The sequence below is a fragment of the Nycticebus coucang genome, chromosome 11, assembly GCF_027406575.1.
Source record: "Nycticebus coucang isolate mNycCou1 chromosome 11, mNycCou1.pri, whole genome shotgun sequence".
NCBI lineage: Eukaryota > Metazoa > Chordata > Mammalia > Primates > Lorisidae > Nycticebus > Nycticebus coucang.
In genome coordinates this window covers 51307165-51322308 of record NC_069790.1, presented here as the reverse complement: position 1 = coordinate 51322308, position 15144 = coordinate 51307165, and the positions used below count along the sequence as shown (strand labels likewise).

Sequence of the window (15144 nt, the reverse complement as noted above, 5' to 3'; positions counted from 1 at the left end):
CTGAGTTGATTCCAATTTTTGGTTATTATGAATAAGCTGCTATAATCATTTGTGTACAGTTTTTTTGTGTGTGTGTATGTGTGTGTCTCTGTGTGTCTGTGTGTGAGTAACTCTTATTTTTTACTGGGGTAAGTGCCCAGTAGTAGAATTTCTGGATTATGTGATGGCTGTATTTTTAGTTTCTATGAAACTTTCAAACTGTTTTCCAGAAAGGCTGCACCTTTTAATTTTCACATCAGTGATTCTTCCCATCCTAACTGAACTTTTTAGTTGAGTGTTTAAAGATTTTCGCATGTTCTCTATCCTCATCCCTTCTTGGATATGTGATTTACAAATACTTCCTCCCAGTCTGTAGCTTGTATTATCATCCACTTAACAGGACATTTGACAGAGCAAAAGTCGTTCATGTTAATGGTGTTTAACGAATTTTTTCTTTTGGATTATGCTTTTGTTGTCAAGCATAAGAACTATTTGCCTAACTGTAGATAAAAAAATTTTCTACTATTTAGGTTTTTGATCCCTTTCAAGATATATTTATATCAAGTGAATCTTAAGTTTCATTTTCTTGACTATGGATATCCAAGTTTTTTAACACCATTTGTTGAAAAAGCTCCTTCATCGAATTGTATGATCTCTCTCTCTCCAGAAAATTTCAAATGAAGTAGGGAGTTTAGCTACCCATTCCAAAATAAACTTTTTGTTTGTTTTTAGTCAAATCCCTTTCACATTTCACATGTCATCATATGTCTTTTTACCCAGGCAAAAACGTAGTACACAAAACTGGTGACAATTCTTTCATTTTTAAAATCAGTCATTATCTAAATTCTCACTTTTCTTATTAACAGGGACACCAAAAGCTCTCCCTTTTAGAACTGCATATATATTTTTTATTTGATAAAAGAAGTGGAATCACTTACATAGTTAGAAAAGGAAAATGTTGACTGCTCTAAGCTACTTGACGTGTGTTTGGCTTATGACTAAAATATCACATTACAATCATAAAAAATTAAGTTTGGACACCAGCCAAGAGTTGAAGTCTGTACTTTGCTGTAATGACTTTTTGCAGGGTTAAAGCTTTGCTTGGTTCAAGCTGAACCCAAGAGTAAAATGTCATCTGCTGCCTATCATTCTAAGAAGTACATCTTCCCCTACTTAGTTGACTCACTCCTCCCCTAAGTTTACCCAAGGAGTTAGCAAATTATATTTTAAATTATGAAAATGCAAAGCTCTTTTAAATCCCTTTCTCAAGTAATTGGAATACTTACTCACATGCCATTCTTCCAAGGAGGTTTGCTCTCACTGATACCCAGATGATTTATTCCTAACCTATGCAGTGTAGTTCATGGCTCTCCTTCACCAAATACAGAATTTAATCTTTGGCAAAATATCAAATGAGATATTTTTTAACTTTGAGAAGGGGAAATAACAGACAACTTTCTAACATTTATTTGACCTTGAAATCAGTATTTATAATGTTGCTTTGAGACTAGTATAGTATTAATATTTGGATAATGTTTTATTTTTCTAACCCTTAAAAAAGAGGGGAAAAAAACTATTTCTAAAGTGAAGATACATGGAAATAGGAAAGTAAAATGATTGTCATACCAAAAGTTTTGGCCCAGATTCATGTATAATTTATCTGTAAACTATCTCATACACAGAAACCTAAGAAATGCCAGCTACTTTCCTGGAATTGCTATTCCAATGAAAAGTTTTAAGAGCGTCGTAAATGTGTCATCTCTTGGATTCCATGTTCAAAACTTTTTTTATTTGCAAGATGGTGAAAAAAAATAAATATGTACCTATATATCATAAATCCATAATTTTTGGTCCTTGAAGTCTGTCATCATTTACAAGGTCACTTGCTTGCTTTGTGAGTTATCTATGCCACCTTTTCTCAATCACTAAAAAAAATTTCTTTGTAGAACTCAATAATCTTAAAACAGAATAGGGTAACACATTGTCCTAAGGATAGAAAAGTTATAAGGAAGAAAATGCTACATTTTTAAGGCAGCTATCTGAAATGCCATTTTGTGGGGAAAAAACGTCTTTTGCGTCTTAGAATGGTAAGTTAATGTCATAACATTACCATCCTTGTGAATTGGTCCTTTTTAAAGTTACATCTTTTAAAAAAAAACTCAAGAAAGAGTAAAGCAAAACTATTTTAGGGGTGAAAAAATATTATTTTTCTAGTCTGGATTTCTGGCTGCTATCTGTATAATTACTGGTTGGACTTAACCGCAATATACAAGAAATTCTTTAAAATAGTTTTTTATGTTAAATTGTGACAGCCGCTTTGATTTTGACAGACATCCAGTGAAGTGTTTCCGATGCAATATGACAGTGCCAGCCGTGACGTTAATTGCATCTTTTGTTGGAAAATGCCACATGTAACATTTCAAACAGAATTCTAACACCAGGATGACTATTCATTTATTTCACTTTGCAATAGAACTCTAAAATATTAGCCTTCATTTTGTCTTTCTTAGTTTTATAATCGACTATTTCAACTATATGCACTGATCACATTAGCCAGCACTATCAGTTAATGAGACAGTCTAGTCAAATATGTCTGTTATCAACCACTATTTAAGATGTTAGAGTTATAAATTGGTTTTTATTTTAAGTGTAAAGTTAATTTGAGAAACAAATAAGTCAATATCATTTCCCCTAGAAAGTCATAAAATCTGAAACATAACTTCAGGTTACAGGACTTTGATATGAATGTATAAATAGAATGTAAATTAATTACTTTAACTGGAACTAAAGTTTCTTGGGTACTCTGTTGCCTGTATTTTTTTTTTTTTTTTTGGCAAGCATCTCTTTTTTAGCATAGTGCTATGGCTAAATTATTACATTGTATGCATTCATATACTTATTTATTCACATATTGATTTAATAACTATTACAAAATCTATTCAGTGCCAGACACAGTGGTGAGAAAAATCATAAATGGTTGCTTCCTTTGTGAGAGTTACATTATATTAAAATATTACTTTAAAATAATGTACAGTTAGTATCATGATCAGATTCATATTTTCTTGCACCTGCAATTACCTTTACCATTGGGTATAAATAACCCTTTATCAGGAATCAGAATGCTCAATTATTACAGTGGAAGCACTGTAATAATTTTTACCATAATTGTATTTGTCACAGCTTCAAGTTGGGCTTCTTGCTTACATACTGCTTGAGAGATTTTATTTTTAATCTATAGCCATATTTACAAGACCACAATTTTAATCTCAGGAAATTGAAATATCTCTGCTCATTTTCTGATTTCTTATTGTCATGGCAATGTAGAGAAAATTAAAAATGATCATGAAAGGGTATACGATAATGTAGTCTGACGACAGGAAGTATTTTCACTGAAAAAAATCATTGTATTTGGGCTGTGGTCACGAGGGATGATCAGTTGCTATTTCATGATATCTATTCATACTGGTAATGTAAATTCATTGTCCAGATTTGTATTCACACCATTGCAGCTTTTAAGAATTTACACCAGAAGTTGGTGGCATCCAATGTCCTTGGAAGCATTAGCCAAAATATAAACTTCCAATCTTTATTATAAATGAGGCCACTGGAGACACTTAGAAATGATTAACGGTGTGTTGATTGTCAGATGTTATTAAGATATTTAAAAGACTAAATGTCCTGAATTGTGAGAATCTTGGGACTGTTATAGAGGTGTCAGCACTGAATCAAATGATGCATTATTCACTTGGTTGCACAGGATATGACCACAGGCTCGTCAACACAAACTGGAGCATGTTTTAGCCTTGACCTGTACTTAAATAGAAATGATCTTCAAGATTTCAGTACCATTTCTTTCATGTTCTATCTTTACACTTGCCTTGAGTGAATTTTTCTATTCTTATGACTTTATATTAAGGGTTCTCAAATCTAGACCTCTCTCCTAAACACAGTTGTCAACAGTTTGCCTCTCCTAAACACAGTTGTCAACAGTTTGCTCTATATCTTTATATTCTTTCTTTTGAATTATAACATATTCGATATTTAACAAAATTATCCCCCTGAAAATCTGTTCAATGTCTTATATTTCCAAAGTTGTTATCCCTCTCAGCTAATTTAAAATATTGATTACGCTTTCTTTATCCCCTCATCTTAACCTCTACCTCTAATTTATCAAAATGGACAATTTATTATCTTCTCCAAACTGGTGTTCTAGTTTTTATGCCCACTGCTATGTCTTTATTTCAGGCCATGTTGTTTACATCTCACACACATTCACTTGGTCCAATAGCCTTCCAACATATCCTTTCCCAGAGTTCTCTTAGAAATTAAAGACACGATTGCAAGAGGGACTTTACCTAACAATTGCAATCAGTGTAACCTGGCTTATTGTACCCTCAATGAATCCCCAACAATAAAAAAAAAAAAAAAAAAAGAAATTAAAGAATCAGTTTTACCCTCTCATTCCTAGTAAATCTTTACTATCACATCACTCCAAGATCCTAAGCCTAAAATCAAAATCCTTTAGAGTCCAGGGGTGTCCATCCATTTTTCCCCCTCTGCCTCACATGGAAGAATAGGAATTTGTCTTATCACTAGCAAAGAAAAGCTAATTAGAATAATAAAAAAAGGCTATACATGCTTTCATGATATCTGACACCACAGAGAAGCAAAAAATGTCCTCTCAAAATCAGCACATGCAGCCATGGGCCCACAGGTTGGCAACCCTGCTCTACACACCTCAATCTCCTCTCCATTTGTCTTCCCTCTTTCACTCATGTCCACTGTGAAACTATTCTCCTCATGTACACTAGAGGGACATGTTAAAAATGTAAATCAGAGCATGTTCCAACATTGCTTATGTTAATAGTGTTACAAGGTTCTCATTGCTCCAGGAGAACAATCCACCCCTGTTCCTCGGCCTATAGGACTGTGCATAGTCTGGCCTATTTGCTTGAACTTCCAGCCTCTCTTTGTATCACTCCATCCCTTTTTAACTATGGTCTAGACACAATGTCTGTGATAATCAAGAGTACATAGTTTAAAAAGTACATTTTAAGTACCAACTGAGATAGCAGAACCAGGCCAAATTACAAAAAGGGGAAAAATAATTATATGGACAATAATTGTGTTAATTCACTTCCCATTACCACTAATAAAGAAAATCAAATAAGTCTTTATTATTAGGAATTTTAGTCAGTATACATCTTTACTTTATCATAAAAGTCATCATAAAAATGTTTGAGTCGTGATTTTTGAAATAATTCATGAGTTTGCATGTATATATAGACACATATAAACACAGTCGAATTGAAAACCTTATAATTACATAGTTTGTTCCTATACTCAGAGTGAGTTGAGTTGCGTTTCTGAAAAATCAAGACTTTTCTCAATTTTAGCAGACTTTAAAATTGTCATTTTGATTTTGTCACAATGTTAGTTGAATTTAAGATAGTTATCATACTCAAGTTATTTTTAGCACTTTTTTCCTGGTAATACTTTTGATCTGGTTCACCATCAATACCAGGACATAAGACTCATAACACTGATAGGCATAGGTGTATTACGTGCGAGATAAGGAATGTGAGCAATGAAGGCTGAGTTGCTGCAGCCTAATGCGCTGCCTTAGAGAACATTTATGGCTGTCTTCTTATGTATATTCTTAATGGTTCCTTAGCCCAATTCTTTCGTTTCCTCTCTCTTCCCAAGTTGGAAGAGTTTATGAGGTCTTCTAATGAGTCGAAATATAAGCAAGAGGCAGTAGGTTCTGAAGTTGGATTAAATTGATGGGTCTTAAGAAAATTTTCATGTAGGAAGTAGATTGAACCTCTAGAAGTATTTTGTGTTTTGTCTCTGTTTGCTTATTTGTTTTACTAGCAGACAGATATTATAAGTAATCCATGTGTATTAAATGAATTCAATTAAGTTTATCATTTGTATGTGGATTAAACACTGAGATTAAAGGCATTGCTAGTTATTCTTTATGTATGTGTATTAACGAAGGTCATACAGAGCAATAGCATTTGTCCATAGATCCATGATTTGTCAGGGCATAATATAATTTTTAAATCTTTAAAAATTAAAGGTTAACTGAATATCCCCTTTAGGACTGTATCACTAATCGATATTTACTAAATTTTATAAGCAGAGTTGTCAGATAATTGTTCGTGTTACTTATGAAAGGTATTGTAAAGTTTTTCACAACATTTAACTGTATATTTATCAATGGGGAATAGCTTTTAATTTGAAATAATATTTTGTTCTAACTTTATATTTTTAAAGAGTTTACTTCTGAAGGATACATAATTATTCCCTTAAATTTTCTAGAATCAACTCCTCTAACTTTCATCTGATTATTAATTTTTATAATTAGAATACTGAAAAATTTACACAGAGCCGTTTTTACACTCATGTGAGCTGTATTTCTGGATGGTTCAGGGACAGAGGATTAAATCTGCATGAAATCATCACGTTTCCCTAGATGTCACCATGAAATTGGTAATTTCCCCTGCAAATTTCCATGAAATTAGAAAAATTATTGCATCTTTGTCTCCGGATATCTTGCTTTAAAATATAAATGAGACTGAGTCAACCTTTCTTGTAGTTCAGTTTCAGTTATAAATAATTATTTATGAATTTGTTAATTAAGCAATAGGAGAAATGTATGTATTTTATATTAAAAAATTTAGAAAAAGGTGAGCTAATTAAATGTCTAAATTCAATGATCAAAGAGCCGTAACTTCTGTCTATTTCCAGAGAATGGCAAATGTGTCAATGGCAAGTTGTCTATTTTTGCCAGTTTCACAATTAATGGTAATTGTTGTGGTCAAATAATCCATGTAATAACATGCCTTATCAAGATAGGCTAAATTGATGAATTAATCTTAATGGAGAGTACTTTTCTTATTGTCTGTGGAAATGCCCTTTCTCTTTCAAGTATTAAGTAAAATAGATACTTTAATCACACATGCACACACATACAAAACCTCTTTTGAATCATACTTCCAACGATTTTAAAGTTGGAATAGGAAAATTTTAAACATATTTCCCTTCCTGTTTTGTGCTTATATAGCCCCATATTTTTAATGTCATCTTTGGATATGTCACTTGCATTGTTCTTCCTTATAAGAATATGTGTTTCTGGTCCGTTGACACTAGGCTTGATTTATAATTAGTCTGGGACAATTGACTATGAGGGAAGGGGCTTTGTGTCCCTTCTAAGTGGGTGTTTCTGCCAGGTTGTTTTTTCCTTTTGCCATAGGAAAAAACTGCTGATTCTCTAGATATGAGCTACTCTTTTATTCCCTAATCCCTCACTCCTGAAATGGAACAAAAGAAACTGGCTGTAAGCCAACCCACAACAGACATATAATGTTAGCAAGAAATAACAGTTTGTTCTTTTAAGGTAAATCCATTGAGAATGTGGATTTGTTTGTTACTGCAGAAAAACTTGCCCTAAGTTCACTGATGCCGTTTGCAAGTTACATTTTGAATTATTTCAATTTATTTATTTATTTTTTCAGACAGAGTCTCACTTTGTCATCCCCCTAGAGTGCCATGGCATCATAGACCCCAGCAACTTCAGACTTCTGGGCTCAAGCAATTCTCTTGCCTCAACCTCCCCAGTAGCTGGAACTAAAGGCACTTACCACAACATGCAGCTATTTTTAGAGGCGGGATCTCACTTTTGCTCAGGCTAGTCTCAAACTCATAAACTCAGGAAATCCACCTGCCTCAGCCTCCCAGAGTGCTGGGATTTTAGGCATAAGCCACCGTGCCCGGCCCTATTTCAATTTATTGAAATCAGAAGAAGGCCTCTTATTGAAACTTATTTTTTTAGTTTTTGAATGTTTCTTCATAACAGACAGAAATGTTATGAAGATATTTACTCCACTTATTTCAGATGATTTGACAATCACTATTGACAAGCAATATCAAAACATAGTCAAATTAACTTGATCAAATATAACACTGAATTAATGATAAAACATGCTTTTAGTTTTTTATTTAAAATAGTTTCTGAAATCCCATCTTTGGATTCCTATTTGACCTTTTTGAAAGTATATCCTTTTCTTATAAAGTGCTTTCTCATAGAGGAAGAGTAGACCTAACACCGGCTGTCTATCTTAAAAACACCTGGTTAGAAATGATTGATTCATTTATTTCATAAATTATTCAACAAGCATTATATTTACTGCTTGTAAATATAATACTCACTGTATGCCAGCAATTGCTCCACATGCTTTTACCTCTACTGACTCAATTTTATCCTAAAGTGGATACTATCATTAACTCTGTATTACAACTGAGTAACATGAGGGATGGGAGGGCTTGGCAACTTGCTCATAACACACAATGGAATGAGGATTTGGGCCTGGTGCGTCTGGCCCCAGAGAGCACTGCTCTTAACACCAGGAGAGGTGCATTTCACACTGGTAAGCTACTGTGTGCCAGTGGTTATTTTAAGTTCTGGAAATACAGCAATAAAAAAGATAGTCAAGAGCCTAATTTAATGGCACTACCATAAGTTAGAAAATAATTAATGTGTTCTTAGTGATAACTACTCAAGGATAAAGGAGGGGAAGTGAAAGAGATGACAGACAGGGAACAATCAATATGGAAAGGGAACCAGGGAAGGATGAGTCCTGGAAACCAATGAAAAAACATGTTTCAGAAAGAATGAAATGTATCTATGTCATATGCTAATGAGTATTGAATAAACATGAAATTAGCCTTTGGATTTGGCAACATAAAAATCTTTGGTGAAGTTGAAAATAGTGATTTCAGTGGGTCTGGGCATAAAATTCAGTACAAAATCCTCATAGAGAGAGCTTAGGGAAATACTGAGGCCTTCTGTTTCTTCAAATTGGAGTACTTGATACCCTCAATAAGATTTTTCCTGAAAGCAATGACCACAGTGATAAAAACAACAAAATGTTAAAATAATAATACAAAAATTTGAAACAAAATCTAATCTAATGCTGAGTGAAGAAAATAAGGAATTCTCAAACAGCAAAGACAGCACAAAAGTTGGAATTCAGGTAGGTGAGTGTGCACTCATCTGGTCTTGAACCTGTAGATCACTCCTCCACTCTGGTGCTACTGAACACTTATTTCGATACCCATAAGATGTGAGGAATATAGGGTACAAGAGTCTAATCCTAGAGTCTGGCCAAAGTAAAAAAAGCTACCTGGCGACATTTGAATAAAGTGGAAACCACAATGTAAGAGGCAATTAAACATAACCTTACTCCCAAAATGGGAAATGAAGGAAAATTGTGGATTCAAATTTGGTGCTGGCTAGAAGTGGAAAGATTCTCCCTTGAGCATTTAAAAGCAAATTATGGATTTCACTCAAGATTCGTGCCTATCTGGCAAAAAAAACAAACAAAAACAAACAAACACAAAAAAAACTAATCCAAAATACCTTTTAAAGTGGTCCTGAATTTGTTGTACTACCAGAAGCTTGGAAGCTGACAGAAGCGAAAGCATATTTTACTTTTTAGTATAAAACTCATATAGATAAATATTAAGAAAATGAGAACAGAGATAAAAATAACAAAACACTTAAGGAATTTCGGCTTCAGGAGACAGAGCTGTAAGGAAACAGTGACAACTGAACCAAATGTAGACGCTATTCAAATATCAGAACTCAATATTATAAATAGAAAAATATGTGTAAGAAATGACATATAAAAATGTACATAGAATGATAATAATGAATTGAGGAGCACATTTGAAATAGGTGAGGAAAGAATTAATAAACTTAAAAATTGTGGTGGCGCCTGTGGCTCAGTGGGTAGGGTACTGGCCCCATATATTGAGGGTGGTAGGTTCGAACCCAGCCCCCACTAAACTGCAACAAAAAATAGCCGGGCATTGTAGTGGACACCTGTAGTCCCAGCTACTTGGGAGGCTGAGGCAAGAGAATCGCCTAAGCCCTGGAGTTGGACGTTGTTGTGAGCTGTGATGCCACAGCACTCTACTGAGGGCGACGAAGTGAGACTCTGTCTCTAAAAAATAAAATAAACTTAAAAATTCAGTAAAAAAGAATTATAAAATTATAGCACAGAAAGATAAAGATATGGACAACATGAAGATGAGGTTAGGAGACATTAAGATTAGAATGAGCATTTCTAGTACACATTTACTCAACAAACAATAGAATGTAGGAAAGACAACAGAGAAAGTAAAATTTAAGGACAAAGATGCCAAAAACAGATTCAAGAAACCCAGTGGATTGAAACATTCAATACAGGAAAAATAAGAAGACAGTCTTATCCAAACATATCACAGTGAGTCTGTAGAACACCAGAGATAAAAAGTTCTTAGAAGAAAAGTTCTTGGATAAAAATAAAGAAAAAAGAAAATGGTTTATAATTAAGCTGGCAACTGAATTCTCACAACGAAGCTAAAGACAGTGGAATCATTTTCTATGCTGATAAAAAATAACCCTTAGCCTACAATAAAGAACCAAGAAAAGCTATCTTTAAAAAATATTAGGGCTTAAAATCAAGACAATTTCAGACACATGCAAGTAAAGAGCATTTAATATTGGTTGAACTTACAGACAAAAATCTTCCTATGGAATATATTTCGAGGAGGAGGATTTTGATATAATTCAGATTGACAAGTGGAAACCAATGATACCCACAGTAACTGGTAAGTATGTGCGTTATAAATAAACTTTCCATAAAAAATAAAATGTGTCATTCATAGAATGATAACAAGGAAGAAATAATTAAAATGCAGAAAAACACAATTTCATAATAACAAGGAGCTGGAGAGAATGTAATAATTTGTCTCCTTGTTCTGTTTGCAAGAAGCATGTAGATATTGATTAACATAATCTTTGTTAGATATTCTTTCAAAATCACTAAAAGACTATATTCTGAGTGTATTAATTCAAGATAAAGAAGAAAAATAAAATAAATAGTGAGTAAATTAATATAAATAAATTCAAGGCAAGTGGAAGAAGGGAAAGGGAGCAAAAAAAAAAAAAGAAAAAGAAAAATGATAGGAATAAATCTAACTGTATAAATAAGCACAAAAACTTCATTATTGATTCCAGATAGGATTTAAAAATTCATCATATTCTATTTTAGAGAATTAGGGCAGACTCTTTCCAGTTTCTGTTCTGTTATATAAAAAGTCTGAAATTTGTGACTCCATTCTAACAAGTAAAATCTGAACAAATCTTTCCCTGTTTTCCCCTTTTTCCTATTTCGCCCAGCATCTAGTATCCTCTGTTCTGCTTTTTAATTCCATACTATACAGTTTCAAATAGCTGGAAGGAGAATATTGAATATTTCCAACACAAAGAAATAACAAATGTTTGAGATGATATGCTAACCTAATATGCTAATTACTTGATCACTTACATTATGTGTATCACAAAATCAGTCTGTATCTGATAAATATGTACAATTATTGTATCATTAAGAAAATAAAAAAATGTAATTAAAAATGAAAATTAAAAAAGCAGAACATACTGAAAAAAATAGGCAACTCTACAACTCTTCTTAGGTCTGTTAGTGAAGTGAAGCCACAGATTAAACTGCTATCCCCAAAACTAGAGAGACAGGCAAATACAAAAGCATCACATCATACCTGAACCTCCAAGCAGAAACCTCTAGGGAAAGCATGACGGGATGAGAAAACCTTAACAGTAACTGACAAATTGCCGAAGATCCCCAGTGGACAAGTATAAGAGTTCACAAACTCTAGGGAAACCAAGTCCTGGGTGTTCCTCTACAATTCCATGAGTTTCACCTATAGGAGTTCTACAAAGTTCTTACTATACATTTGAGAAAAATCCCCTCAGAATTCTGGCAAGAAAATTAGAAAAGGAATCATTTCGAGACATGCCATACTATTCTATTCTTCTTAATAAGACTTGCCCTCATGAGAAAATATTTTACTAGAACCTTAACAATGGGATTTTTACCAAATTCTAATCCAAAAAGTAGAGAAATACCCAACTTTACACAGCTTTAGCCTTCCATGGGGACAAGGGAAATAACTGGGCTCCAGCCTACTGCAGACTTTCGAGTGGGGAAAGGGAACTAGCCAACTCTCGCCCTCTCTTGCCACCCTGTTCTACCTAAAAGAGGGGAAAGGGAAACACAGGAGCACGGATCAAGTTCACAAAGCAAAGGCATGTGCTTCCTGTAAGACAGAAACTGGACCATAGATCTATAGTACAATTTCCCTCCTCTAACACTTTATCACCCGTTACTAAATGCCTAGTTACCACTGTTTCTTTTCCACCAGAACACCATGTCTTGTTATCAAGAAAATGTATTGAGGAACACCAAAGGGCAAGCCTGCACACATGCATACGAGCACACACACACATATACACACAGATTAAAGAGACAAAACAAGTGCTAGAACAAGTCTCAGATATGGCAGGAATGTTGGATTTACCAGACTAGAAAAATAATAAAAAAATTATTAATATGCAAAGAGGTAATGCCTAAAGTAGACAGCATGCAAAATGAGCAACATAAGCAGAGATATGGAAATTCTAAGAAAAAAATCAAAAGAGAATAATGGAGATAGAAAAGAAGCTATTGTAGAAAAGAGGATTGCCCTTCATATGTCTTTCACTGGACACAGTGAAAGAAAGAATCTCTGAGGTATAGCAATAGAACCTTCTAAAACAAAAAAATCAAAGAGAAAGAAGTGTGAAAAATATGAAAAAATATCCAAACTGTGGAACAAATATAAAAAATGTAATATATACTCCATTCAGTAAAACATTGGCTGTGGGTTTGTCATAGATAGCTTCAATCAGTTTTAGAAATGTGCCACCTATACCTATACTCTTCAGTGTTCTAATTAGAAAAGGATGCTGGATTTTATCAAATGCTTTTTCTGCATCTATTGAGAGGATCATGTGATCTTTATCTTTGCCTGTGTTAATATGGTGGATAATGTTTATGGACTTGCGTATGTTAAACCAGCCTTGCATCCCTGGGATGAATCCTACTTGATCATGATGAATGACTTTTTTGATGATAAGCTGTAATCTATTGGCTAGGATTTTGTTGAGAATTTTTGCATCTATATTCATGAGTGAGATTGGTCTGAAATTCTCCTTTTTGTTTGGGTCTTTTCCTGGTTTTGGTATCAGGGTGATGTTTGCTTCATAGAATGTGTTGGGGAAGATTCCTTCTTCCTCAAATTTTTGGAATAATTTCTGCAGTATAGGAATAAGCTCTTCCTTGAAGGTTTGATAGAATTCTGGTGTGAAGCCATCTGGACCAGTGCATTTTTTTGGTTGGAAGATTTAACATACGCAAGTCCATAAATGTTATCCACCATATTAACAGAGGCAAATATAAAGATCATATGATCCTCTCAATAGATGCAGAAAAAGCATTTGATAAAATCCAGCATCCTTTTCTAATTAGAACACTGAAGAGTATAGTCATAGGTGGCACATTTCTAAAACTGATTGAAGCTATCTATGACAAACCCACAGCCAATATTTTACTGAATGGAGTAAAACTGAAAGCTTTTCCTCTTAGAACTGGAACCAGACAAGGTTGTCCTCTGTCACCTTTACTATTCAACATAGTGCTGGAAGTTCTAGCCAATACAATTAGGCAAGACAACGAAATAAAGGGAATCCAAATAGGAGCAGAGGAGGTCAAACTCTCCCTCTTTGCTGACCACATGATCTTTTTTTTTTTTTTTTATATGGAACGCTTCACGAATTTGCGTGTCATCCTTGCGCAGGGGCCATGCTAATCTTCTCTGTATCGTTCCAATTTTAGTATATGTGCTGCCAAAGCGAGCACTTTTTTTTTTTTTTTTATCTTTCCTATCTGTACAATTGTAATTAATCTTGTTGATCTCAAAGTTCTCCAGGGACTCAAAGCATCTGTTACAGTTTAACCAGTTTTGGGTCTTTCTTGCCCCACTAGGTTCCCAGTTTCGGGTCGGTTTATTGTTTCACTTTTGTACTCCTTTACAGTATCTTACAGGTAGTTGCCAATCATTATTTACTGTTTTAATTTATCTTACTCTGGATGGCAAGATCATGTTAGACTGCATTTGGCTTATTGAGCAAATGATCCTTCCTTCCCTGGTTAAGTCAGCCCCTGCCTGGCTGGCACGTTAGTGAGTCACATTTTGCCGAAGTTATACCGTGCAAAACCCAAAACACAAGATCAAGGCATCTGAAACTGTCAATTTTAACGCATTACATGGGACGAAAGGAACATTATTGACTTCGTGACTTAGGGTTCCAGGCCTTTGGCCACAAGTAGAGTCTGCGCAGAGATGCGCTCAAAGGCCTTTCTAACTGGGGTGCTAAGGCTCCCAAATTCTCACGGTAATTAAAGGGACACATGTAAAAACAGTCAACGTGTTAAGCGCCCGGCATACGAAGCTCCCTTGGTTCATTCCGGTTCCTTTCCCCGCTCTGCCAAGGCCTCTACCTTGCAGGAAACCTGTTTCCAGCTCCGGGATGGGGCTGGCCAGCCCTGGGTCTGTGGGCTCGCTGCTCCCTGCCCGCCACCCTTGACCCTGGACGTTCTCGGCCCGCCGCCTTAGCGCCCCGGACCCCTCGGCCCACAGCGCCCGGCCAGCTGACCGCCGCGCTCGCCCGCGTGCGTGCCGGCCCAACGGCGCCGAGCCCTGACCACATGATCTTATACTTAGAGAACCCCAAAGACTCAACCACAAGACTCCTAGAAGTCATCAAAAAATACAGTAATGTTTCAGGATATAAAATCAATGTCCACAAGTCAGTAGCCTTTGTATACACCAATAACAGTGAAGATGAGAAGCTAATTAAGGACACAACTCCCTTCACCATAGTTTCAAAGAAAATGAAATACCTAGGAATATACCTAACGAAGGAGGTGAAGGACCTCTATGAAGAAAACTATGAAATCCTCAGAAAGGAAATAGCAGAGGATATTAACAAATGGAAGAACATACTATGCTCATGGACGAGAAGAATCAACATTGTTAAAATGTCTATACTTCCCAAAGCAATCTACCTATTCAATGCCATTCCTATCAAAATACCAACATCGTACTTTCAAGATTTGGAAAAAATGATTCTGCGTTTTGTATGGAACCAGAAAAAACCCCTTATAGCTAAGGCAGTTCTTAGTAATAAAAATAAAGCTGGTGGCATCAGCATACCAG

At 34.9% G+C, this 15144-nt stretch overlaps 1 non-coding gene across 1 annotated transcript; it reads right to left on the bottom strand.

The window, feature by feature from the left end:
* Positions 1–13677: 13677 nt before the first annotated feature.
* Positions 13678–13784, bottom strand: LOC128560490 (U6 spliceosomal RNA). Its single transcript, XR_008372988.1, has one exon. It is a non-coding gene; the product is annotated as a U6 spliceosomal RNA (small nuclear RNA).
* Positions 13785–15144: the final 1360 nt, after the last annotated feature.